The 27,459-nt window shown below is 41.9% G+C and overlaps 2 long non-coding RNA genes across 8 annotated transcripts in view; both read left to right on the top strand.

The window, feature by feature from the left end:
• LOC308475925 overlaps window positions 1-27,459 on the top strand; it is a 120,075-nt gene that overhangs the window by 14,127 nt on the left and 78,489 nt on the right. The window contains exon 3 of one of the 4 annotated variants that reach the window (XR_013985544.1): window positions 5,807-5,914. The exons of the other annotated variants lie outside the window; for them this stretch is intronic. This is a non-coding gene — a long non-coding RNA (uncharacterized lncRNA). Of the gene's footprint in view, window positions 1-5,806; window positions 5,915-27,459 lie in introns of those variants that run through there. 4 annotated transcript variants of the gene reach the window in all.
• Window positions 14,763-25,455, top strand: LOC308475898. Of its 4 annotated transcripts, none has more exons than XR_013985502.1 (3): window positions 14,763-17,683; window positions 18,898-23,402; window positions 23,448-25,455. It is a non-coding gene; the product is annotated as an uncharacterized lncRNA (long non-coding RNA). The 4 variants fall into 4 exon arrangements; XR_013985503.1 differs by having other exon boundaries at window positions 18,898-19,668; window positions 20,307-25,455; XR_013985504.1 differs by having other exon boundaries at window positions 18,898-18,996; window positions 19,440-25,455.

The following is a 27,459-nucleotide window of genomic DNA, read 5'->3' on the forward strand; positions in this document are numbered from 1 at the left end:
GTAGGTGACCACTTGTCTTGAATGGTACAGGAAAAACATTGTTAAAGCAGCAGAGTACCATCCCAAGACATTTTGGTGCTTGAGGCAGAACAGTAAATGACTCCCCTTTCCAATATAAAGTGCATAGGACCAAAGGCTTAGGGTTGCCATATTTCAAAAAGTAAAAACCAGGAAGATGCCCAAAGCATTGAGCTTTTTTTTTATTTTTTAAGGAAACCACCAAAACTGGTCAAGTTATTTTGACACAGAAATTTCCACAATTGCCTTTCTCTGGGAATAAATACCCAATATAGTCAATATTCCCCTTTCATGATGCCCCAAACCAGGGCTCTTTTTTCAGCCAGAACTTGCCAGAACTCAGTTCTAGCACCTATATTTTCTATTTATAGAAAAATAAAAAGGTAAAAAAGGAAAAGGACCCCTGACAGTTAAGTCCAGTCACGAATGACTCTGGGGTTGCGGCGCTCATCTCGCTTTATTGGCCGAGGAAGCCAGCGTACAGCTTCTGGGTCGTGTGGTCAGCATGACTAAGCCGCTTCTGGCGAAACCAGAGCAGCAGACAGAAACGCCGTTTACCTTCCTGCCGGAGCGGTATCTATTTATCTACTTGCACTTTGATGTGCTTTCGACCTGCTAGGTTGGCAGGAGCTGGGACCGAGCAATGGGAGCTCACCCCGTCACGGGGATTCGAACCGGCAACTTTCCGATCAGCAAGCCCAAGGCTCAGTGGTTTACACCACAATGCCACCCATGTCCCATTATAGAAAAATAGTCCTGCCCAAACCCAACAGCCTGAGGTGGCTGTCCACGCTGCCTCATATACAACTCACCTGTTGTATCAGAGTCAGATTAACCAGCTGGTAGGTTTCCAGATGTTCCTTTTCTCCCCTTCAACTTTTCCCTTTTATGAAAATGGCCGTTCCCCAGCCCTGTTGATGTGATGTTGCAAATGTGATGGTGTCATAATGCCACACCGACATCAGCATGCATGCAGATCTGTCTGGTGCCCAAACACAATTCAGAAGAAGGGCAACACTTCCTGGGAGAACACTCTTGAAATAATTAGTAAATAAATAATCAGCGAGCATAGGGTGACCTCTTTGAAAGTCAAAAACGAGAACATGAAACACAGCGAATTGTTTCACAGTTGAAATAGTGATGTTTGGTGTTTTTTTATAGGTACTGTATATATAATGTGTAAAGGCAGGGTTTAATTTTTTTTATAAAATGCAGATGTGGGAATCCACATTCTTAGCTTGTTTTGGAGATATTAGCTCGTATTAATGTATTATACTTGATAGTCCATACACACCCACGGTCTCCCGTTTATGATGCAGTAAAATTTTACAAACCTCTGTGACAGCAGCATTTGGCACAGATGAATTTGACAAAGCGATGATGAGGTCAATAAGATGACAGAATAGAGGATACATAAAGATTCACTCTCCAGGTGGATAATTTCCTGGCAGTGCATATCTGGGGAGTAAGCAGGGACATATAACTTTACAAGTGGGCTTTGGACCTCAGGAAATGCCTCTCTCATTATACATTCCCCATTTATTACTGGGGGAAAATCCTGTAGTAATTTTGGATGTCTTTTATGTATACACAGCCACTCTCTTTAAAACATTGGCTTGAATTTCAGAAAGAGAAACAGGTGACTGGAATTTTATGGTCAGCTATTGGAGGCCAATTGGTTTCACATGACAATTGTTTGACCTGGGGGGAACGCTCTTTGGGGTTTGTTTCACAAAAGATAAAATAGAGCTCCAGCGTAGTTATGCTTCACTCTTTGTGAATAACTTTAAAACACCTATCCTCTGGTATCCCTGGAAGATGGCATTACATTATCTTGTCGCAATCCTTTTCAGGGTCCATTAATTTCCAGGTGCAAGCTGGAATAATGTAGAATAATATCATCATTCCATTCCATTTATACCATACGTGGAAGAGCAAAGCTGATGCATGTAGAAATTTGTACCTGCCACTGACAGAAATGAAGGCTGAGCCGACACCACAAACTCCCTCAGGCGCAGCATTGCGGCTGTTAGCCAGCCTCCCCCCCCCCCCCCATTATTTAGCAGCTATCTCTTTGCAATGTTGTTTGCATGTTCCCTGTTGGGAAACAATGAAGTCAGCCACCCACCGCAGCACAAAAAGAATCCCTAGATTAAGATGGGCTAATAAAACACTCTAATTAGTGCCACAATGTGAATTATGTCTTCGGGAAAATGGAGGCTGACGTGGATGGAAAAATAATTAAGGAAAACGGTGGATACCCGCATCTACAATTATGACAGAAGAGAAGGAAGACCTCAGCAAGATCTCCGAGAAACAGAATTAGGAAGCAACTGCTGCAGTGAAAATATGCAGGGGAGAAGAATGTGTGGTTCTAAGCTTGATATTTTTGCAGCACTTTAAACCCATTGATTATATTGATACTCTGGGATCTACGTTTAATGGAAAGCTTGATCTTAGGTTAACACTCTGGCTGGCAGTTGCATACCACATCACAAGGGTGTGATGTTGTTTTGCTACCTCTTCTTTGATCCTGGTAGATTACAGAAGCAGAGAAACATGGCTGAGGTATTCCCACAGAGGGAGGGAGGGAACTGAAAAAATACAGTGGCTCTTTGCAGAGCTTGCGTCTGAGGTACCAGCTTTTCAGAAGCTGCTGCATTACCAGCCTTGTGTGGCAGCTCATGATGAATATGTGCAGCACAATCCTAGGCATGTTTAGCTTGGACAAAAGCCCCATTGTGTTCAGCGGGGCTTATTGCCTAGGAAGTGTGCGTAGGATTACAACATTGACTTGCAGGGTTTACATGCTGCTTTTCAACTTGCATTCCCAAAGCAGTGTGAACCAATTTTGCGAACCCATCGAAAAGCAAAAACTGAAGCAAGAGCACAGGAGCAGGACTGTGCTGCTGTTCCTGACCCACAATTGCATGCCTCCCTCTCTACCTGGAGGTATTAGTTTCATGAGTTGTGGTTGTCTGCAGGGAGAAATCCTCTGCGTGTGGATAGCTGAGAGGTTAGGAAACCATCCCTGCTGCCTTGAGCTTATTGGGGGAAAAGCAGGATATAAAAGAATAAAAGCATGAATAAATAAACAACATAGCTGCGCAGAAACCATCGAAGTCAGAATGAATGCAAATGGCAAGCTGATACTTCTGGTCATATTTTCAGCCAAGATTTGCTCAAGCCTTTTGAAACAATTTAAATCTATTATAATACAATATAGGAAGTTAAGGGATACATGGGAGATGAGTAGCTCAGTATTTTCTTGGGAGGGGAAGAACTTTCTTAGACATGGACCATAATAGCAGCTCACCAGTTCACCTTGGTAAAGGTAAAGGGACCCCTGACCATTAGGTCCAGTCATGGCCGACTCTGGGGTTGTGGCGCTCATCTCACTTTATTGGCTGACGGAGCCGGCGTACGGCTTCCAGGTCATGTGGCCAGCATGACTAAGCCGCTTCTGGCGAACCAAAGCAGTGCACGGAAATGCCGTTTACCTTCCCGCCGGAGTGGTACCTATTTATCTACTTGCCCTTTGATGTGCTTTCGAACTGCTAGGTTGGCAGGAGCAGGGACTGAGCAACGGGAGCTCACCCCATCGTGGGGATTCGAATTGCCGACCTTCTGATCTGCAAGTCCTAGGCTCTGTGGTTTAACCCACAGCGCCACCCGCGTCCCAGTTCACCTTGAGTCACTAGCAATAATTGTATTGGGAACAAGTGCATGTATTTGCAATGCTGGATATTCTCTCTGCATCAGCCACTCAGTGCTAGCTATCATTATGCTGTGAATATTCATTGCATCTGGAGTCAATCTGGATCTGCGGTTTGGAAGGTTCTTCTCTTTGGAAATAAAACCATGCAGTTCAGTTTGCCCAACATTACGCATTGAGTTAAATGCGTCTGATTTTCACAACTGTAGAAGTTTTACTTTGTCGCCACAGTGCTTTGGCATTTCAGTAGTCCAGCATGTGCTCCTGACTCCCAGTTGTTTAAGAGTATTAGCCACAAAGTGACTTTTCAACTTAAATTAGGCTGTTGAAACGTAGAAAGCTGACCAGGGATGTGAAAGGAGTGGAAGCCTGACTACCCCTGTTGTGACTCTCTGATTTTAAATGTTTATTGACCCTAACTATCCCTTTCTGCATGTATGCATCCCAAAATGTATAAAACTGACATTCTTCATTCTTCTTAATTTGTGATTTGGCTGGCTCTTGGAAATCTTGTTTTAATGAAGGGAAGGTCGTGCATCTGAAGTGGTAAATGCCCTAATGTTATAAACAATGCATCCTAAGCAATGAAGGGGAAACTAGTGATTTCCAGAACAAGAGAACTACCGGTATCTTTGGGAAGCCAGCTCCACCTCAGCTGAGTTGCTCTGGAAATAGGCTAGAGCAAACTGCTTTGCCTCCATTTTGAGGGAAACCCCCCGAGGACTGTCCTATAATTAGCTCTGTACGTGGAAGGGGCAGCCGCAGCTCCTGCAAAGCCTGGCACTGAGCCTGAGGGGATCAGTCAAAAATGTTCAGTCAAAAGCAGTGCTTGGATGAGAATTTCAGAAAGCAGCAGAGCTCTTTCCTCCAGTGACCAGGCGTCACAGTGGTGGCCTGTTACCCAAACCAGAACAAGTTGCAGAGACGTTCATAAGATCAAGTGGGCTGTCGTAAGGAGGGGCATGCGCAGGAGGAGAGAGTATAGCCCCACTTTGGTCATGATATGGAATGCCTGTGGTAGGATTGCCAGATTGCAACAGGGGAACCTATGTTTTAACTTTTGATACTGATAATGTAGTGCAGTTCTCTTCCCACTAAGCTGCTCCTATAATATTCTGTTCAGTCCAGTGTTTGCCTGTCTTTGCATCCTCTATGGCAGAGTCACTTCACAGAGAACAAGGTAAAGGTAAAAGCCCCCTGGACGGTTAAGTCCAGTCAAAGGCGACTATGAGGTTGTGGTGCTCATCTCGCTTTCAGGCTGAGGGAGCCACCGTTTGTCCACAGATAGCTTTCCGGGTAATGGCCAGCATCATTAAACCGCTTCTGGCGCAATGGGACACCATTATGGAAACCAGAGCACATGGAAACACCATTTACCTTCCCGCCGCAGCGGTACCTATTTATCTTCTCGCACTGGCATGCTTTTGAACTGCTAGGTTGGCAGAAGCTGGGACAGTGCTCACCCCTTCGTGGGGATTCGAACCACTGGCCTTCTGATCGGCAAGCCCAAGAGGCTCAGTGGTTTAGACCACAGCGCCACCCGCGTCGCTACAGAGAACAACATATCACAGTGTACAGTGGTATCTTGGTTCTTCAAATGCCTTGGTTCCCAGATGCGAAAACCTGGAAGTGTTCTGGTTTTTGAATGTTTTTCGGAAGCCAAACGTCCATTGCGGCTGTCGGCTATTGTTTCCGGGGTGCCTGCACCAATCAGAAGCTGCACCTTGGTTTTCAAACATTTCGAAAGTCAAACGGACTTCCGGAACGGATTAAGTTTGGCGCTTTTGTTTTTGCTATTTATTTTGTGTTTTTGAGGCTTTTTTGGTTAATTTGTTTTTGTGATTGTGTGGAACCCGGTTCAGCTACTGATTGATTGTGTGACTGCGGAAATGGATAAAAGCCGCCCATCCAAACAATGACTATCATCAGTGCTGGTAGGAAAGAAAAATAATTTTAATATCATCTGTAGTACTGTCTTATTTATTTTATAGTACAGTACATTGATTATTTCTTTCATTTTATGGGTCAATGGTCTTGTTAGATAGTAAATTTCATGTTAAATTTCTGTTTTAGGGGTTGTTTGTAAAAGTCTGGAATGGATTAATCCGTTTTGCATTACTTTCTATGGGAAAGCGCACCTTAGTTTTGGAACGGACTTCTGGAATGGATTAAGTTTGAGAACCAAGGTACTACTGTATTATAATTATAGATATAATTATTTTTATTTTTATACTGCCCTTCATCTGAGGCTCATAGGGTGCTTTGCAGTGTAAAACACAAAAATACATAACCTAATAACAAACAAAACAGTACCCCAACACACACACAATTTAAAAAGCCATAGATTGTTTAATTAGCCGAAGACCTTGATGAATAGGGACGTTTTTACCTGGTGTTTAAAGACATGTAACGAAATCGCCAGGAAGCCTCCCTGGGGAGAGCATTCCACAAGTGGGGAGCCACCACAGAGAAGGCCCATTTTCATGTTGTCGCCATATGGACCTCTCATGAGGGGGGCACATGAAGAAGGGCCTCAGACGCAGAGATGGCTAGATGGACTGGGAAAATCAGAAATCGGGAGGATCAAAACTTCAATAGAGAATGGGACAAATGTAGATTGTATTTGCGTGACCAGGCAGCGACAGCCCCAGTCCCCAAGGATCATAAGGAAGCAATAAAGACTCTGACGTTATATGGAATTAAAATTAGGCCACAACTTTATTAAACTTCCGAATGTAGGAAGACCTTGGCCTAGGCCTTGGGTTTGTATCACTCCCATCCCCCCAGCTGAGGGGAACTGGGGCTCATCAGGATAAATGGGATATGGGGGTGCTCTGTGAGATGTAAATGTAGCAGGCAGCCAAGCCCATATCCCCGCATGCAGGGTAGTTCACTGATGACCTTTCAGTGTATGGCCAGTGACACCCATTATATAACTCCTTTAAGAGGGGGACCCTGGAATCGCCACCACAGGGGGGTGAGTCACCACCCCCACCCCCAATATAGGGAAGAAAAGACTAAAGGATTCCACCCAAGGCCATAACTGCCAAAGTTGTGATGAATTGCTGTAGGGAAGACAAAACCTGCCAGTGCAGGAAAATTTCTTCCCCGGTCCTTCAACAGCAACCAGTCAAAGACCGATGCAGTGCCTGCTAAACAGGAGTAAAAAGTTAACCTGCAAACAAGAAACATTAAACATAGGGAGGGTGAATCTCCAGAACTGCCTGCCTGGCTATTGTCGGTTCCACCCCCTATTTATAAATGGGGCTGGCCCCACCTTCCAACAAGAAAACTTGATTACTGAGGCTGGGCGTGAACCTCCAAAAATTAACACTGTGAGGCAAGCCAGCCCCTGTTTGCCAGTAAGCTCCCTGGGAACTGTAGCACCACGCGCAATCCCGCAAAGGGCACCCACAATGTAAAGTGGGAGTGCTCATTAAAAGAACACTTGAACTCTTTGGCAGGCTTCAAATAACTCTTGCAATGTTATAAAGACTTTGGCTATTTTGGAGGACTATAATTCAGATGAACTATAATATGCAGATGATTAAGATATTTAAAGGACCCACAAAGTGGTGAAGGGAAGTCCTAAGATTCAGAAAAATCTTGTTTTATTTCAAAATTTAATTGTGTGATTTATTTTGTAAAACCAATATAAATATTTCAGAAAAAAGAAAAGAAAAAAAATCTCACCAAAGATCACCCTCACCATGAATTTACAGAGTGGTCTTAACTTAAGCTAGAAATTATTTCAGTATCAGACGTCTCCAAACCTCTGCCAGACTGTAAAATGGAGATAATCAGTCCTTTTTTTCTGGGGGGGATGCAGGCGCAGGGGTACACGTACCCCTCAACATTTTGTGAATCTTTGTACTTTTGTCCATTTACTGTATTTATTTTCCCCCAATCTGAACTATAAAATGGTGATTTTCTTCAGTCAAAATGAGAGTACCCCTAAACATTTTTTTTTTTAGAAAAGAAGCACTGGAAATAATACTTGCTTGTTCCCACAGAGTTCTTATAAAGCTTTTCATTTTTAGAAAAGGGATGCTGGACTAGATGGATCCTTAGTCTGATCCACCAGCGCTACTGTAATTCAAAGCCGTGTTCAAACCCAATGGAAACAACTGAATATTTGTGTTGTTGTTTTTTCTGTCTATTTATCTTGCTCGCTCATTCCTTCGGAACGGGCAGCTTGGAGTGTTTATTTCCACATTTTGTTCCCAATCTTTGCATAAGCTTACATCTAACAAAAAAGTGTCCTTTAAAAGTGCCAGAACCATACTGGTATTCGAAAGCATACTGTCTCCAAGCAGTTGCTATTAAATAGTGGGTGGACATAGCAGACGACACACAGATTTCTCCAAGTAGTTCTTTATTTGTAAGCTGGAACTGAACTGAACAGCAAACAGCTCAGCCGGCCTGCTTTTATAGGCAGCCGGCTGTCAACATTGTGACGACAACAACAGCCCAGGGTTTCCCGCCTAAATTAACTGATGTGGACCTGAGTGAAAACTATATACACGATACCCCTGGTGGCCAGGGTGAGAACTTCAATACATAACAGTTGCCAAATGTTCCAAATGACCAGTACCCTGGAGTTATGATTTGTGGTGTTCTGAACATTGCTGGATTCTAACTGCCTCAGAACTCCAAGGAGCAGTTGCTATGGGGACCAGCTCAGACCAGCTTCAGTCATCTCAGGTCTTCTCAGGTCTTCTCTGAGGTCAGAGAAAGCCTTGGAAAAAGCCCTTGCGTACCAGAGACTGGCTGAAGAACCAATTTCACCATGCCTTCAGTTGCCAGCCTTCCCAGTACCAAAGCTAAAGTTCCACTCCAGGCACATTATGGCTCCTTTCCGGTTCGGCTGTTGTGCAGGGTATCCTGTTTTCAACTTGGTGCCTTTGTCCTGGCTCTTATCGGCTGCGTTATGAGCATCTGCGGCACAGCCAATATCGAATGGAGAGTGTGGCAGGTTGAGAACATCATGGGCAGCAACAAACCTGGCATTGTGGGGATTGGGATCTGGGGCGCCTGTTCTGTGAGTAGAATTACAGTGAAGAAAATAAACATTATATGCACAGCGTTAAACGATGAGGAGTCCCTACCCGCTGAAATAACCGCTGCCCAGGACTTGATGCCATTAGCCATTGTTGCAAATGCGGTGGCCGTTTTTTTGTATGGCCTTTGCGCTCTATAACATCTTCAAGCCTGGAAAACACGACGATTTCATCTTTACCTTCTTTTCCATTGGAGCAATTATGGACTTGGCAGCGGGAACATTTGTACTGATTTCCATTTCGTGGAATCTGTATTCTATCCTCGCAAACGAAGGAATGAAACTTCCCGAAGTTTAGGGAGTGCCTCTCATTCCAAAAGACCAATGTGCTGGGTTTTCTATCTATATGGGGTTCCTTGCTGCAGCTTCACAGCTCTTAAGTGGAACGCTGGTCCTTGGAGAAAAATATTTCTGGAAAATCAGTCAAAAAGACACTTCCGGGGGGAAATTTGTAACCGATCCGGAAAATGTTAAAGAAAATGAAAGCCCAGAGCTGAGGGTGAAGTGCAGGCGGTATTACTCTACTGTGAAACTTGAGTGTGAAGATCAACCCACGATTCGGCGGAGATATCAAAGGCATATGCAAACAGAAACCCATAAGGAATGTGGCTAAGGAATGGTTCCAGTCCTGGAACTGGCTTTTTTAAAATGGTAGCATTCTGTATATTTAATTTATCAGATTTGTTGCTTATATCTTTTCTTATGCATTTTCTGTTTCATTTTCTGTTTTTAACGGAATGCTTCTGTATCCCACCCTAGGATGGTTACAACATACAGCAGGCATAGGCAAACTCGGCTCTCCAGATGTTTTGGGACTACAACTCCCACCATCCCTGACCACTGGTCCTGTTAGCTAGGGGTGATGGGAGTTGTAGTCCCAAAACATCTGGCGGGCTGAGTTTGCCTATGCCTGACATATAGGGTGAACTATAGATAGGGAAAATAAATGAAAAGTATTAAACTGTTCTATCTAGATATTGATTTTATGCTATATCTCTTTTAGCAGTAAAAAGAATACTATCTCTATAGTACTATACTATACTATAAAGGGGGGCCTCAGATGATGATTGCAGGGTCCGCATTGTCATATCGGGAGAGGCAGTCTTTGAGGTATTGCGGTCTTGAGCATGTTCACAAAATATGTATAGTTCAGTTTTATTAGCTGGCATGCATTGTACTTTTCTGCTGCTCCATGCTACAGGACTATTTATATTCCATAAGCTTACTATAGTCTGAGGTTTAACAGAGTTTGGAACAGACTCACAACAAAAGAAGTACATTAGGAGCAAACTCTGCCTGCCTGCCTAATGATTGTTTGGCCTTTTGCCACGCTACCTATGGATGCGATGTCTTCAGATCTTGGACGCTGAGCAAGCATTTATGGAAGATCACATTTTGCTGGCCGCTTGTCTTGGGATTAGTCACCATTTGGATGGGACGACTCCAAGGAAAGCGGAGGTGCTGGAGGATATGGTATTGGTGAGTCATTAAATGCCAATTTGCTCTTGCTTGAGTCATGGCTGGGCCTCTGCGGTGACATCTTTTAGAAAGATGCTCTGCTCCCGAGAGTGTTTTTGTTTTCCCCACATTTCGGCTGATTCATAGCACTGCAGTCCTTGCCAAGGTCCACCTAATCGCTCTTTGCAGCCGTACTTCATTAAAGAGCATCGGGGTCAAAATGCTGAACCGTACATATTTGCTACACATCACTTCGCAGCTAAATTCGTAGCAGGCTCAATTCATGCATGTGCTCCAATATGCTGCCTGTAATTCTTCAGATGGCAGAGAAACCAGAACAGGGCTTCTGAGGATCTTAAAGGATGTGCAGATTTATATGAGTGAGCTGGTCCCTGGCCATATAAGGCTTTTAGTGCCTGAAACATCACTTTGAATTGAACTGGGGAACAAACTGGTAACTGGCCAGTGTAGGGAATGATACCCTGGTGTTATATGTTCCAGTCTGCCTGCTTCAGTTAACACCCTGGCGGCTGTGTTCTGAACCAACTGTGGTTTTCAAACAGTCTTCAAACTTCAAAATTCAATATTTCAGTGTTCTTATTTGGAAGTTGCCATATCTGGCTCCTTGAGGGAAGGGTATAGTTGGCACACCAGCTGAAAGGACTCCTGGTCATTCTAAATATAGGAGTCATCCCCTAAATAAAATGGATTTTTTGGGGGGTGAAGTGTTGTAGCAGTTTCTTAAAGAGATAAGCTATCATTTTTGAGGCCCTTACTTAGCCGTTTCTTAAAGCGATAGGCCAGGTACCCCCAAACTCGGCCCTCCAGATGTTTTGGGACTACAATTCCCACCATCCCTGACCCCTGTCCTGTTAGCTAGGGATGATGGGAGTTGTAGTCCCAGAACATCAGGAGGGCCGAGTTGGGGGATGCCTGCGATAGGCTATGATTTTTGAGGCACTGGGGTCCCCACACAGTGTAATCCCATTCAAAAAAGGTTACATATTTGAAGATTTCCTAAACATCAGTCACCAGCACCTTTTCCCTTTCTCGATTAAGCTTTCGTTTGTTCACCCTTGTCCTCATCCAATCCTATACTGACATCAGTATTTCAGGAATGAGAAACACAAAAGACATCTGGTTGTCAATCACATATGGATGACATCCGCCAGCCCATAGACCGATATCTGGGCAAGTCTTCTGAGATGGCAAGCAACCAATCCTTTCTTTCCTCTGTCTCTGTCCTCTTTGCCGCGCAGGCTGCAAATGCCTATTTTTAGACGCTATCTAAACATTTCACATGTAATAGTTATTGCAAAGCAGCTGTGAGTACATTTTCATGAAAACACCTGAAGGCCAAGCCAGACACTGTTTTCCTCTCCCCAAGGGAGGATTTTAAATCTTATTCAGTTAATTTAAAACAACACTTGAACAGTAAAAAATGGTTTGCTCAGCCTTGCACAGTAAAAGCACTGATTTACGACCACAGCGACTTTAATGATAGCTTTAGTATATTAAATTATTTATTGCTGGGGATTCAAACAAATGAAAACTAAATACAAAACCAATAATAGACCCCCCCTTTCCTTCCCCGCTCTCTTTTAAAAGTGGTTTCATTCCTTCTTCCTTCAGTGTTCTTCACCAAAGTGAATCTATGACACCACATTGGCTCTTACTGATGCTGTACAGTGTTGTGCTAATTTCTTCTAGACAGAAATTCCTTTAATGATGCTTTCACATGTCCTGCATCAGTTGTGTGGCTAACTTTTCTGGCAAGTGTGCCATAAGGCAAGTTCCACGCTGTGTTAAATTATAATAAATAAATAATATTTTTTTATTTATACCCCGCCCTTCCTGGTTCAGAAAATCGGGCTCAGGGCGGCTAACAAAAATTTAAAACACTTAATTGATGCAACGAAAAGCAGCATAAAATACAGTATAAAACGTGAATAACAATAAATTCAGAATTCAAAAATCAATTTAGGGGGGAAATCCATCCAATAAACATTAGATGATCACCAGGGCTAGCTGGCTAAATTAGTCCTATTTGGGCCAGCGAAGAGACCAGGGGAGAATTAGCTGTGGGATCCCAGAGCGGTTAATCTTCATAAAAAGGGGAGGGGGAGGGAAGGAAGGGGAATAAAAGATCAGGCTAAGTTTAAATTGAAAGCCAGGTGGAATAGCTCTGTCTTACAGGCCCTGCAGAAAGAAGTTAAATCCTGCAGGGCCCTGGTCTCATGGAACAGAGCATTCCACCAGGTCAGAGCCATTACTGAAAAGGCCCTGAAAAGGAAGATAGTCTGACTTCCTTAGGGCCCGGGACCTCTAAACTATGATTATTCATGGACCTTAAGGTCCTCTGCGGGGCATACCAGTAGCTCCTTTTGCCAGGTTTTTCCTGTAATACACTGAATGCGGGAAATAACAAACCAGAGTATAGGTGGTATTCTATGCCACAGCCTAATCCAGTCCTCAGGACTCATAGCTACTTTCTCGGTGCACTACAGTTTTATGTTGTTCATGCCATTTTTTGAAACCATGAGGCAGGCTGCCCATATCCTATGTTTACAACTCAGAGTGACACAGTTTCAGATTGCAGTCTGATATTTGGAACAGGGCAACTTGGGGGCTGAGCCACACCAAACATTTGAAACACAGTCAAAACACATGACTTACCTCAAGGAATCATGGGAACTGTAATTTTCCCCTCAGAGAACTACAGTTTCCAGCACCGTTGACAAACCACAGTTGTCACCATTCCCTGTGAGAATTCATTTTCTTTAAAAGTGTATGATGTGGATTTGCCCTTTGCCATCAATACACATAAGGAGCTTATATCCTCTGCTTCAGTTCTCCCACACCCTGTGCTCTTGTTTTGTACAGAAATCAGTCATTTGGACCTACATATGAATGTCCCTTGTCCCAAACCTTGCTTCTTAACCATTATTTCACTTCTGAATGTGTTTTGTCTATTGGGTATTCGGTTTTGTCTATTGGGGCTCAGTCAAGCAGTTAAACTCACCACAGTAAACAGCTATTTAGCACAGTTATCTTTACCAACACACACTCTTTATACACACATTATTTATAGGTGTTACAAGAAATCTTCACTCTCTGAGCCCAGAGAGGGTTGATTGCTACAAAATCCTTGCTGTGCCAAAATCCACAAGTCAAGTTCTGAGCTCAGTTGCTTGTAAAGCTCAGCAACCCTTCACAAAGTCTTCAGTCTTCCACAGTTCCAATTCCTCCACAGTTCCAATTCTCCACACCACTCCAAACTCTCTGCACTATCCCACACTAAATGCTGTAACCTGAGATCCTTATCTACCCAGCATTACATGCCATTTCTGCCCAGAAACACTGGTGCTTGCAGCTGCATTAAAAATGAGTCATCTCTGTTGACTCATGGAGAATTAACAATTTTTTTCACTTTCCTTAACTTTGCTTTGTAGGGATCAAACTAGATTGTTACCACTGGTCTGTACTGCAGCCATCTGTGGATGGCTGCCGTGTGCTTCCACAAGCTCAGACTAATCAATAGTATAAGTTCTTTGTGTTTTTTTTGTTTTTTTTAAAAATGATATTTATTAAAGTTTCAGATAAAAAGAAACACATCAATAAAAAAAGGATTTAAAAGTAAAAAGAAAAATACACAATACAAAATACAGAAAGAAAAAAAAAGAAAAAACAGTTAAAAACAATTCCATCTTTTCATCACTACTTTTGAATTTACTTATTTTCTGGACCTCCTCATACCTCCCTCTTTTGTATTCCAATTCAGTTTGTTTGTCCAGCAATTCCTTTCCCTCCTTTTTAATCCCAATCCTTAATCTTAATATAATATAACATTAAATTTTTATCTATTAATAGCCAATTTTCCATTCTTTTAACCTTTTTAATCCTAATCCTTAATCTTGATCTATATATAACTTTAAAGCCTGTACAGCTAGAAACCACTTAATTTCAACCCATCATCACTCTAACATTCTTTAATTTTGCAATATTTCTGTAGGTAATCTTTAAATTTCTTCCAATCTTCTTCCACCGACTCTTCTCCCTGGTCACGGATTCTGCCAGTCATTTCCGCCAATTCCATATAGTCCATCAGTTTCATCTGCCATTCCTCCAGTGTGGGTAGCTCTTGTGTCTTCCAATACTTTGCGATGAGTATTCTTGCTGCTGTTGTTGCATACATAAAGAAAGTTCTATCCTTTTTTAACACCGATTGGCCGACTATGCCCAGGAGAAAGGTCTCTGGTTTCTTCAAGAAGGTATATTTAAATACCTTTTTTAATTCATTATATATCATTTCCCAGAAAGCCTTAATCTTTGGGCACGTCCACCAAAGGTGAAAAAATGTACCTTCAATTTCCTTACATTTCCAACATTTATTATCAGGCAAATGGTAAATTTTTGCAAGCTTGACTGGGGTTATGTACCACCTGTATATCATTTTCATAATATTCTCTCTTAAGGCATTACATGCCGTAAATTTCATACCTGTGGTCAATAGTATAAGTTCTTTGCATGAAGAACAGTCCTATGCAGTGATATCCCTGCTTTTCACAAGAATACAATATACTCCAAGTTTGGACTGCATGTCTGAAACTATATTTTGTATTTTGCACCCAAGTGCAATCTGCCTGTGCTCTTTTTGTTGCTGCATGGAACAATGCACAAATCAGAACTTTGGATTTAGTAAGTAAAGCTTTTAAACTTAATTAACAGTGCGTACGCTGTTCATTGGTAGACGGATAGAAAGAGGGAGGCAAGGATTTTAAGACAGACTAAACAGGATATGCAAAAAGGTTTAACAACCTATATCCCATGCTATACTGCTGGTTAACTCTGAGACTGTTTTAAACTCTGTTGGGGACTCTCTACTACTGGAGAGTGTGCAGAGCCCCACATTTTGAATTGAGACACCCAGCCAATTCTTTTGTTAATTACCTGCACGTGGGCCATATATACTTTCTACCTCCACATATGAACTCACCCTGAACTGATATTTCCAGTTTTGCAAAGCTACTTCCCTTCTCCTTCTCCCCGCAACTCCCCTGGCCTTGAGCACTGGAAATAAATTAAAGATTTGCTCATGGAAGGGTATACAAAATGGCCAGAAAATTATTTCATGTTGATTTTTGTATGAAATTGAATTATTGTTGAGTTAAGAGGGATTCAGGTAAAGTCAGCTATGTTTTCCATACAGCTGGTTGTTCCTGCAGTCTCTCTCTGTATTTTCTGGATGCCTGTTTTAAGATTACATTTAGTGACTAGACACCATAGCCTGAATTCTCAATAAGGAGAAATTGGACACCGCACAGGTACCCACTGATAGGCTAGGTTGAGCGGTGAGAAAAGAAATGGAGCTATCCAATTTGAATAATCCAATTTAAATCCCAGGGTGCTGCACAAATCATTACACATTATTTAGAAAGCAAAACAAACTGATGGAGAGATGATGGCTAACAAAGCAGAAATTAATCCAAAATAATATATGTGAGTGCTGGGGAAATGTCAGTCAAATGGAAGCCCAAGACAATTTTGATTAAAACCAGGAGAAAGAAATGAGTTAACTGTGCTCCGAGTTGATAATAAGCAACATTAGAAGGCATATTGTAGTCGGTGACAGTTATACACGAGAAGAATGACGCTGATACAGAAATAATTGGAGAAATTAGTTGCCTGACATCCATGAGAAAGCATTGCTTCCAATAATGTTAAATATGCAATCAATCAACTGGAGCATGGACATTATCGTGGGAAGGATGAAAAAGAACACTGTAAGTGATAAGTTCTTACTAATGACCTATAGAAACTATAGGCTATTGAAGCCATTTGTATTCTATGGCTTAATGTGGACAAGAAAAATACCAGCAAGAGCTCCCCCTAGCAAACAATTACAACAACAATGTCCAATAAAATCTAGTATCCCCAAAGGAATGGCATTGTGGTGACTCGCAGATATATTACAAATACTGATTCAGGGGCAGTAAACCATAGGTGCTTGGAAAGAAACAACACACAGTACATTGCACGGGAACCTCTTCTAAGGAGTTAACATTAAGAACTACTCACATTATTATAAAGGATCTACAAACAGCAGTTCTCTTGTCCCAACAGCTGCACATTCTACCACTTAGAAGGTGTCTGGGCAGCTGGCCCATTTAATAAAGACTTTGGTCAAGAAGGATCCTAAATGTATATACTGATGGGCTTGATTTCCCTGCTAAGTATGTTTCTGAAAGGTGATAATCACAGACCTCAACAATTAGCAAGTCAGTTGATCTTTGAATACTCCAATATATAAATTAGGGGCCTTCCAGGAATTTATGTTGATACTCATCCAAACCATCCTCATCAGCTTCCAGTGATGAGAGTACCATTTAATTGCAGGCAAGCAATTGCAGATAGCAATGATGGGAGACGTATTCATGCAGCTATTTTGGGCTCATTTTTGGTGTGGTGGTCAGTCAGAGGTAGTTCTTACCATATGATGGATTGCTCATTCACTAAATGTGTTACTTTTCTTAAGTGGCCTACTGACAGAAAACCCTACAAAGTTGGTTTCTTTGAAACTGAGCATAAGGAGAGGTCCTCTTTATCAGCACATTCTGTGCCCAGATGAAGATCTATGAAGATATATTTAGAGGGAAAGACTCTTTTCTTTCCTTCATCGCTATTCTAACTACTGGACAAAACAGGGAATCCTAGGTCTATTAAGGCCATATGCCAGAGGGAATGGAGTCTACATTTTCATTGCAACAGAACTGTTACTCATACGCCACCTTATTGTGTAAACCAGAAGTGGCTAACTTGTGGCCTTCCACTTGGTATGTTGGGCTGCCCTTGAAGATGACTTGGAAACTTCATCTGGTCCAAAATGCACAGCCTGATTACTAGCTGAGAATGTGTATAAGCTGTGTTGTAAAATGCCTGCACTGGTTCATGTCTGGGCTCAATCCAAGGTACTCACATTAGTGCTTAAAGTCCTGAAGGACTTAGGTCCCAAATATCTGAAAGACTGCCTCTATCCTCTATTGAGCCTTTGGGGCATTAAAATCCATGTGGTAGTTCCATGACCTCAGAGGTTCTGGCAGCTTGCGAGAGGGCCTTCTCTGTGGCAGCCCCTAAGGTTGTTTAATAAAATGGCACTATATTTAGCAAGAAGGTTTCTGTAGTGGATTTGGTGCGTAGCATTTGTCCTCCCAACTATTTTCTTTTCTTCCAGCTATTTTCACCTTATGTAAGGAAGAAGCATACAGACTGCTAAAGGTTGTTTTACATCTTGGTATTGTTTTATGCTTTGATTTTTAAAAAAAATAATAATTGGAATGATTTTTTAAGGAACTGTCAGTAGGATTTCGATGCTTGTGTCCCATAGATGGCTTTGAATGTCTCTCAGCTTTGATGACTTCATGTTTTGCAAAAGGGTTAGAAATATTTTTATTCTTTGCCTTACTAGCTGCGAGGGCTTTTAGTGCAGTGCTCCGGGTAATTGTGTGTGTCTGAAATATTTATATGTTAGCCCATTGATCTCCGGCAGCCCATTTTGTAATGCCTTTCATCATGTGACTGTTGGCTGTGAGGAACACCTGCTGAGCGGTGCTGTGCTTTGCACTGGCATATAAGGGTTCCTTCCTATACTAACATGTCAATATTAGCTACTGAACAGCTAGAACAATTTCTGTTCAGAGAAATTGCTAGTTCCGCTCTGTGTTTGGCAAAGTGCTAAAAAACAACAACAACAAACCACGTGTGGGGAAGTTAAATAAGTGGGTCTGGTGCAATCGAGGGGTGGGGGAAGAGGTTAAGGGACCACTCCGCTGGTGCCAAAACCACTATATGAGGCCATAAAAGGATGTTAGACATTAATGCCCCAATCAAGTTAAGGGGACTGGTAGATATTAGAAGGCTTCTGTATATACACTTCTTCCTGGAAAAATGAGCATGTTTGATGCTCATCCAACAGCCCGTTCGATTGAAAATGTTGTCTGTCTGCAGCACATTGCTTTGAATGGGCTTCACCCTCTGGTACGTGTTTGAATGCCACATTCTTGTGCAAGTAGTTGCACATTAATACAGTTATACCTCGGGTTACAGACGCTTCAGGTTGCGTTTTTTGGGTTACGGACCTGCCGAAACCTGGAAGTACCAGAATGGGTTACTTCCGGGTTTCAGCAGTCGCGCATGCACAGAAGCGCTAAATCGTGCTTTGCACATGCTCAGAAGCACCAAATCACAACCCACAGGTTGCAAACTCTGCGGGTTGCGAACGTGCATCCCGCCCAGATCATGTTCGCAACCCTAGCGTCCACTGTACCCTCCTTTCATGCAACTAGAGCCGGATCAGTGCCTCAGAGCTTCAAGTTTCTGACCAAATGGTAAGGTTTACAACAAAATGGACATTTATCACCGTCTATTTAACATTGCCTTCGGCACAGAATGAAACCTTCGGTTCAGAATGCCAAACCAGTTATCGCATCTTGGCTTGATTCACTTCATTCACTCACTCACTCACTCCATAAAATAGACTTCTTGCATTTGGCAGACTAAACAAGAAGTGATGAGGCACTTAGAGAAATTACATTTCTACATTATTTCGTAATAAGATGTTAATGATATAACAATCATACCACTCATACAGTTTTGGTCCATGGGAAACCACATGGATGAGTGTGAGGCTTGGAGATGCCAGAGACCAGCATCCTCTGACTGACATGTTAATGTATCGATGGCTCCCTGCGTGAGTATAAAAACTTTTTATGACATTATATACAGCTTTTATTAATTCTTCAGCACTGGGTAACTCAGAGCCCAACAGTGTTATCTAAAATGACAAATTAGAGATCTTGGCTCATCATGCACTTTTTAATTTCATGCTTGTCTTCTGCAAAATCTTCCGCTATATATTTTACTTGCACAAAGCATAGATGCGGCACAAAGCTTTAAAAAGTTATGGATTAAAATCTCATTTGGAATCAATGGAATTATACAGGAGAAGCCTATTGCCTCATGTCCTGGTTACGAGCTTTGCAGAAGCAACTGTGGGAGACGGGAAACTAGATAATCCTCTGATCCAGTCTAACAGGACTCTTGCGTTCTCCTATCCTTTTGGTTCAGAACCCCTGTAATACTAGCAATCTCTTTGCTTTTGCTGATGTACATCTTTGTCCAACTCCACTTCAGGACACATCCAGGAGAATTGTGAGAATTGGCTGTGTAGTGATGAGCAATTAGATCTGTGAAGGTACCTTAGTTGCATACCCTCCAACATTTCTCCAGCGAAAACGGGGACATCCTGTTCTACATCAGGAAGATTCTCCTGCATTTGATCTCGCAAACATAGACATCATATACACATCTACATCTTTGTGGTGATAAGAAACTGTGCGAATGATCAGGAACATACACGACAGTAAGTCCTACTGAACTCAGTGGAACATAGTTCTGAGTAGAATGCAATGTGTACGCCCCTTTTAAACACATGATATTGAAAGTGTGGAGATATGCTATACCACATATTTACATGCCCTATTTGGCAAAAGTGCAGACAAGTACAGGATCAGGCGATTCTGTTTCCAGAGGGGAAATTAGTTTATAAATTAAACTCTTAATTATTAATGGAAAGCTAAGTGTTTCCTGAAATGCTAACTGAAATCATAGTATGTTCACATCCACCCAAACACCATAACTAATCAATGATTTGTAGTTGGCTGATGATGATCCTATTAGCTCTGAGCGGGAATTTTGTGTATGTGTAACTGCATCACAAGGCTGCTTGCTATATACATCCGCAAAGGAGTACCTATTTTAGTCATGAGTTGGTGATATTTTAAAAAAACACACCACATTGAGCAAGATAGGATTGGCAGGAGAAAATGTTGTCAAGGCAATGTTGTCATCAGCCTGGAGAAATCATTTCACGATGACGGCAAAATGGTTGTGAAATAATCCTTATAATGCAGATGCTCTGTGTAACCAAAGTAAATGCGGTCAACCGCCATACATCAGGATGTGTTTTGAGATACACATTTCACTTGGTGTGCCCTGTAGCTAATGAACATCTGAGAAGGTGAGTCACCTCATCCATCACCTCCTCCGTCTCCAGGCCCTGAAGCTCTAAATCAAGCTGATGCTGAACACAATATAGCAGGACTGACAAGGCCTACACAGAGACAAGCTCCTTCTGATGTCGGAGGATGAATGAGGTGAAATAATTGGGCAAATACACCTGGTACAACACCTCCTGTCCGCTGGGATTGCACATGCGCCTACCTCACAACCTGGTTCTGCATCTGAAAGAAGAACACCGTTTACTGAATGTAATCAAATACCAAAAACATTGAGCATTTGCAAATAATATTCTATAACACACCATCAGGGAATTTTACAGAAGAGCATAAACAAAAAGGCCAAATTTATGTTTGATGGAATAAACTGCTAACACATTCTTGATGCTGTCACTGGATGTGTTTCCTAATTACTTTCATCAGCATTTATTTTTTTTAGCAAGAAACACAATTCTCTGATTTGATACAACTTGATTCATCAGATAGTTTTACAGACAGCAAGTGATTAACCAGAATGATATGATGACCTTGATGCATATAATTTTTTATACCAGATTTCTCCAGTCATACCAAAGTTGCGCTTGATTTTTTTGAGATCAGAAGCATAGTTGATTAAAAAAACAACAACCCATAGACCAGGTTAAAATATTCTAACTATAGTAAGCAATTAACAAATCTTTATCAGAACTGTTTTGGCTTCATTTTCAGGGCTTCTCTGTTGCACTCTGTTCTCTCTAGATCTAACTGCCTTTGATGTTAACAGTAACTGACATTGTTATAACCAATTCTTATGCTATCTCCACATTCAATAAATTGGGTTCTTTTATCCTAGTAGATCTGATCCGCGATTTAGCCAAGTTGCCACCCACTTGTTTTGCCTTGCTTTCATTGTTGCTTAACACAGATCCAAAGTGATTATTTGGTGTTTAATTCCATTTTGTGTTTAATACCATTTTGTGCTCTGGTCCATGGGGTCATGAAGAGTCGGACACGACTAAACGACTAAACAACAACAACCATTTTGTTATCCACTGCCTCTAATTTCCCACTATCTTGCCTAAGCGGATAAGTTTTACTTTGGCCTCCTGGTGGTTTAAAAGCTTTCCATCATTTATTTTTCTTGGTGCCACTAATTTTTTTTTTTTACTTGCTACAGTAGACCTTTGGATCATTCACTTTAAATGATTTGTATTTACTCTTGGTGTTCCTCGCTTCTTTTTAGAGACAATTCAAGACATAGGCTAGTGCACTTAAGCCTATTGATATCAACGATGTATTTAAATCTCTCAGATTGTGGCCCTTTAGTAGATCTACAGTTTTGCCTCACATTCTGCTGCTCTGAGTTCTTAAAGTTTAGAGAAGCATTTAGTTCCTAAGCAGATCACTAATTTGAGCTGCACAGACTCAAAAGGGATAAATAGGGTGATGTATTGCAGATGTTCTACATTTAATCATAGTTAGTTGGGTTATATTTTTTGTACCAAAGTTGGCACTAAACATGGCTAGCTTTGATTCACAAGTCCAGAGGCGGTTTTAGGGTAGCATGGCCAGTTTGGTGCCACAACAACGGTGTTGAATGGAGCATGAGAGGCAGTGGGTACTGAACACAGGGCGCCGCTAAAATTTGAGAGCCCAAATTCTGCCACTGACAAGTCCCTTCCAACCTAAGTCAAAGGCAAGTAAAGCAAATGGCCTTAGTAGGAGAGAGAAGAGGATGCTTCATTCTGCCTCCTCAAAGCAGTAAGCTACAGCCATCAAAGTCTGCATTTAAAGCATCTCTCTCGTCCTGAGCCACCTCCACAAATACCCTCCATGTACATTAATGGTGTCCATCATGAAGTTCAGTTCCTTGTTCTAACACAAAGGTCAGCAAACTTTATCAGCAGGGGGCTGGTCCACTGTCCCGCAGACCTTGTGGGGGGCCGGACTATATTTTGAAAAAAATAATAATGAACGAATTCCTATGCCCCACAAATAACCCAGAGATGCAGTTTAAATAAAAGCACACATTCTACTCGTGTAAAAACACCAGGCAAGCCCCACAAATAACCCAGAGATGCATTTTAAATAAAAGGACACATTCAACTAATGTAAAAACACACTGATTCCCAGACCACCTGTGGGCCAGATTTAGAAGGCGATTGGGCTGGATCTAGCCCCCAGGCCTTAGTTTGCCTATTCATGTTTTAAGACATGACGTTAAAAGTAGATCCATCAGCTGCAGTTTGAGCTAACCAGGGTTAGCATTAACAGTGGTGCAGATGTAACAATGCATCTTAGCTCTGAAAAGGGATTGGAGGAGATATTTATGCATGAAAGGGGAGGGAGAAGAAGGGGACGGGCCTATCCAATGATGATTGCGAGGTCAAAAAATTACAGCTGTAATCCTCCTTACTTAAAAAAAAAAGTGTTAGAGAGCAACGTTATGAAAAAATAATGAATAATGAGTAATGAGCCAAAGTTAAGCACCTTTTAGTCCTATTTGATCTAACTGGAAGTGATTGACAAATTTGCTTAACTCTGCCATTGAAATCAATGAGACTGAAAAGTATATATCCGTGATAAGGTTCATTGTATTATGTGCACCTGACTGTTTTGCTCTTTTCTGCTATACAGTGGTGCCTCGCAAGACGAAATTAATTCGTTCCGCGAGTTTTGTCGTCTTGCGATTTTTTTCGTCTTGCGAAGCACAGTGTCGGGAAAGTTTTGGAAAAGCTTCAAAAATCACCAAAGTCTTTAAAAACCTCAAAAAAGGCTACCACACCGCGTTCTATGAGTTGCTCCTTGAAGTCAAGTCGCAACTGTATTAACGGTGTTAAGAAAAAGGAAACAAACTTGCAAGACGTTTCCGTCTTGCGAAGCAGCTCAAAAAACAAAAAACCCTTTCGTCTAGCGAGTTTTTTGTCTTGCGAGGCATTCGTCTTGCGAGGTACCACTGTATTTCAAGATGACCAAAACTGTTTCTTCAGCGCAGACCTAGCTACAGCGTGAAACATATTTCAGTAGCTTAAGGAGCCACCAGCCATCAAAAGCTATTAACTGGAACCCTGTTGTCAACCATTAAGAATACAGAAATCTAGTGGGCAAGTGTGTCATTTCGAATAGCACAGGCTTAAAATAAGAGAGGGAGAAAACTTCAGATAGAATGCAAGTTCTTGATTTTTTGGAAAAAATTTTTTGCATAAGAAGTATAAATAAATAGTATTTCTCCACAAGTTATAGCTCTGGCTAAAGGGCCTGCTATATTAAATGGCAGATAAAGTTTTCTGATACGGCTTTAAACTTTTCTATCTCTGATACTGATCTCATTTATCAACCCTACAATAAAATGTCTTCCAAAGTCAATTAACTTCTCCTGTTAGACCAGCCTACTATCTAGTATGACAGACGTTAAAGAGAATTACGGATTCTGAAATAAACTATCTGATTTAGAACTAAGACACTAAATATTTGGCTCCACATCCTAAAATCCGGTTAATAAAAGAACCAGGTTTATGATGATAGTCCTTTAGAATGGAAGGATCCCTTTCAGTTCTATCCTCTTGAAAATTGTTCCACTTTGCCAAGCCATGGGAAGCTTCAGGAGGACTGGTGGGTGGAAGCCTCCAGATGGGGGTTATGATATGAACCAGTCCTTGAATTATTTGACGACATGCCAGAGAACTGTCGCATAATCTGCTTCATCATGACAATTGGTTTGAGTGGTTTTTAATGAAAATATTTCGAAATAGCTCATCTTTCAGGCAAATCATTTCAAGGCTGATATCGGAGTCACTTCCTTTGCGGGAAATCTCATTGTCATTAGCACAACAGATACTTAAAGCTTGAGCTGGGATTTAATTCTGCAACGGGAGAGTTCTAGGATGATGTGACACTCGTCTTATGTATTTTTTATTGTAACATTTAATTGCACATTAAATATGTATCAAATTTGACAAAGACAAAGTGAACCTCAGAGAATAAACAACTCAACTTAATTCTGTTGCTTTGCAAAAGAAATGAGCCCAACACATTCCTTTCCTTGCCTCTTGGCGAGCAAACAAAGCAGGGATGAGAACCTGTGGTCCTGCTCCTTCAGTCGCTGCTGTTGTCACCTTCCCATTTGTGAAAGGTTACTGTGTGAAGCTGGGAGCCATTTGTAGTCCTGTCTCGGCCTCCATGATTTTCCAGGGTTCCAAAACAGCTTTGCAGGCCTGTTGTGGTATTGCTAACGTGTGTGAACATCAAAAAGCGCTACATAAGTTATGAGTATTATTTTACTATCAAGTATATGCGTAACATGTCCCTGTTGTTGAAATTAGCAGGCCCCAGAAGCACTTGATATTGGCTTAATTGTGCCCAGTAATAATGACCGCTCCCCGCATAAAACAGGGGGCGCCCTTTGTGTGGACGCGCGCAGCCCCTGGATCTGGAGCGGCTCCATCAGCATAGGCTTGGCTTTGCCCTCCCTCAGGTGGGATACCTGGAGGTCTCCGCCTACCCCAGTCAGTTGTCCAATCCCACCTGGGGAAAGCGTTGCCAAGGAGACCAGGCCAGGTAGGGGAGGGATTACCTGCCCTCACAATAGAGGGAGGATCTTACCTGGGAATCCTCACTTGGCTCCAGAGCTTCTCCCACCCTACCCACCCTCAGTTAATGTCTTATTTTGCAGGTTAACTTTTCTTCACAGGTTTTGCAGGTTAACTTTTCTTCACAGGTATGTGGGCGCTGCTACGTTAAGGTTGCTGTTAAAGGGCCGGAAAGGAATTTCCCTGCATTGGCAGGTTTCGCCTTTCCCGTAGCAAAATGTCACAACTTTGGCGGTATCAGGCCTTGGGCGGAATCCTTTAGTCCATCTTCCTCTTTGCAGCGGCGATACCAGGGTTCCCCGTTAAAGGGGTTTCTGAAGGGAGGCATTGACCGTATGCCGAAAGGTCGTCATTGCTCTCCCCTGCGGCGGCGGCGTAACGGGGGTGGCTATCTCTGCTTGAACATACGTTCTCCAGAGCCGGCCAATCCCCCCCCCCCACTGGATAACCCTGATGCTCCCTAGGTCCCCGTCTGGGGACTGGGGAGGGAGAACGCCCAATGCCTGAGCATTGTGTCTACCCACATTTGAAATTTAATAAAGTTGTGGCCAATTTAATCCCATAGCACGTTGTCATGAGTCGTTATTCCACATGACGGGGGGGGGGACCGCTCGGGATCTGGGGACTCCGCCTGTCCACGCAAACACACACACACACACACACACACACACACACACACACATATTGTGGTAGGATTGCTGCTATTTGTAGTAAAGTATATAGTGAGTCAAGACTTCTTTTGCCAGTCATTTGTATTATATTGTTCATGAAATGATCCAGTTCTGCTGAAAGTGATACATGAATGAGAAACATTTATGAGTCGAGGGTCCAAGAGTGTCTCAAGTCATTATGATTTTCCGTGTTTTCTGTGGAAATCAAAGACCTCACTTCTCTCTTTTGAAGCAGCTGCTGTTGGTTTATGGAGCAGTCAATATACTTGGAGACTTTTCTTTCTTTTTTACTGTAAACATTGATTGCTGTACAAAGGAATTATAGACATTGTGGAAAGCCTCCCATAACCTAAGAACTACTCGGCTGTCACTGTGCCACAATGTCTTGGATGTTAAGTTTCCTCGATAACAATTTAAGGTGACTTTCAATATTGAAAGAGATCCCGCAACTTCTCAGAGAAACTTGGAAATCATTCTATAGTATGTTTTGCATGTCCTTTACAAAACATGTGCCCACTTGTTAATTTGTGGGAACAATCTAAATTCATGAGGAGGAATCCTAGTGTTACTGCCAGGGCTCCTAGCTGGCCACTGCATTGAAAACCGGATGATAGATAGGATGGGCCCTTGATCTAATCCAGTTCTTGTGTGGGTGGAATTGTGTGAGCTCACTTTTGCAATAGAATTTCCTTTCCCTCTCTTTCCCTTGTGTGTCCCTGGGGTGGGGTGGGGTGGACCCAGAACAGGGTGCAATCTGACTACCCACCCTTTCTTTCTCTTTTGATTACCCTTTGGAAGGTGCATTCTTACCCTTCTTTTTCTATTGAGGTTGAATTTATTCTTTCACTGCATGCACAGTTATAAAAGAAAATGTTATGAAAATGATGTACCGATGGTATGTAACACCTGTGAAGTTAGCAAAAATGTATAAGATAAGTAACAAATGTTGGAAATGTAAAGAAAAAGAAGGTATGTGGTGGGAATGTAAGAAGGTAAAATGCTTTTGGGAAATGATTTATAATGAATTGAAGAAAATGTTGAAATATACATTTGTTAAGAAACCAGAAGCATTTGTACCAGGCATTACAGGTAATGAGATAAATAAGAAAGAAAAGAAGTTATTTTTATTTGCAGTGACAGCAGCAAGAATATTGATGGCCCAGAAATGGAAACAGGAGGAATTACCTACGATAGAAGAATGGAGAACTAAAATGATGGATTATGCAGAACTGGACAGAATGACAGGAAGGATCCGGAATCGACGAGATCAAAGATTTACAGAAGATTGGGAAAAGTTTATCCAATATATGCAAAAACTGAGTGATAATAAAATTATGTTTGTAAGCTTTAAGGAAGCTCTGTGAGGGGAAAGGGTTAAAAGGGCAGAAATGTGTAAAAAGTAACAATAGGAAGGAATGGCAGACAAATTGAGGGAAGTCAAAATAGAGAAGTAAGATGTAATTAAGATGTATGGAATGTATAAATTTGTTTTTGTATTTGAAATCTAATAAAAATATAATATAAAAAAAAGATGTTGAATTTATTCAGTTATATTCTGTAAGTGTAAAAAGAAAAGAAAAGAAAGCCAGCATTCTGAAATATGGCATTGAATTCAGACTTAGTGTTGCTTAAAGTAGACCCAAGTGACTCTAAGCATGACTAAGTCTGGATCCAACCCATAATTTTAAAAAGTGTTTTCTTTTCAAGGCAGGCAACGAGCAGATAAACCAGGGCCGTCTTAATCATAGGTGCTAGGGGGTGCAGGGCACCCGGGCGCCGGGTTCTCAGGGGCACCAGGCCGAGATTCTGGGGCCTGAGAGTTGAAGTCTGGGGAAGAGCCTGCCCATCGGTTGGAGCGCCACAGCGGGCTCTTCTGCTGTGGGCGGCTCTGCGCCAC

The sequence above is a fragment of the Podarcis pityusensis genome, assembly GCF_964106645.2.
Source record: "Podarcis pityusensis genome assembly, chromosome: 4".
NCBI lineage: Eukaryota > Metazoa > Chordata > Lepidosauria > Squamata > Lacertidae > Podarcis > Podarcis pityusensis.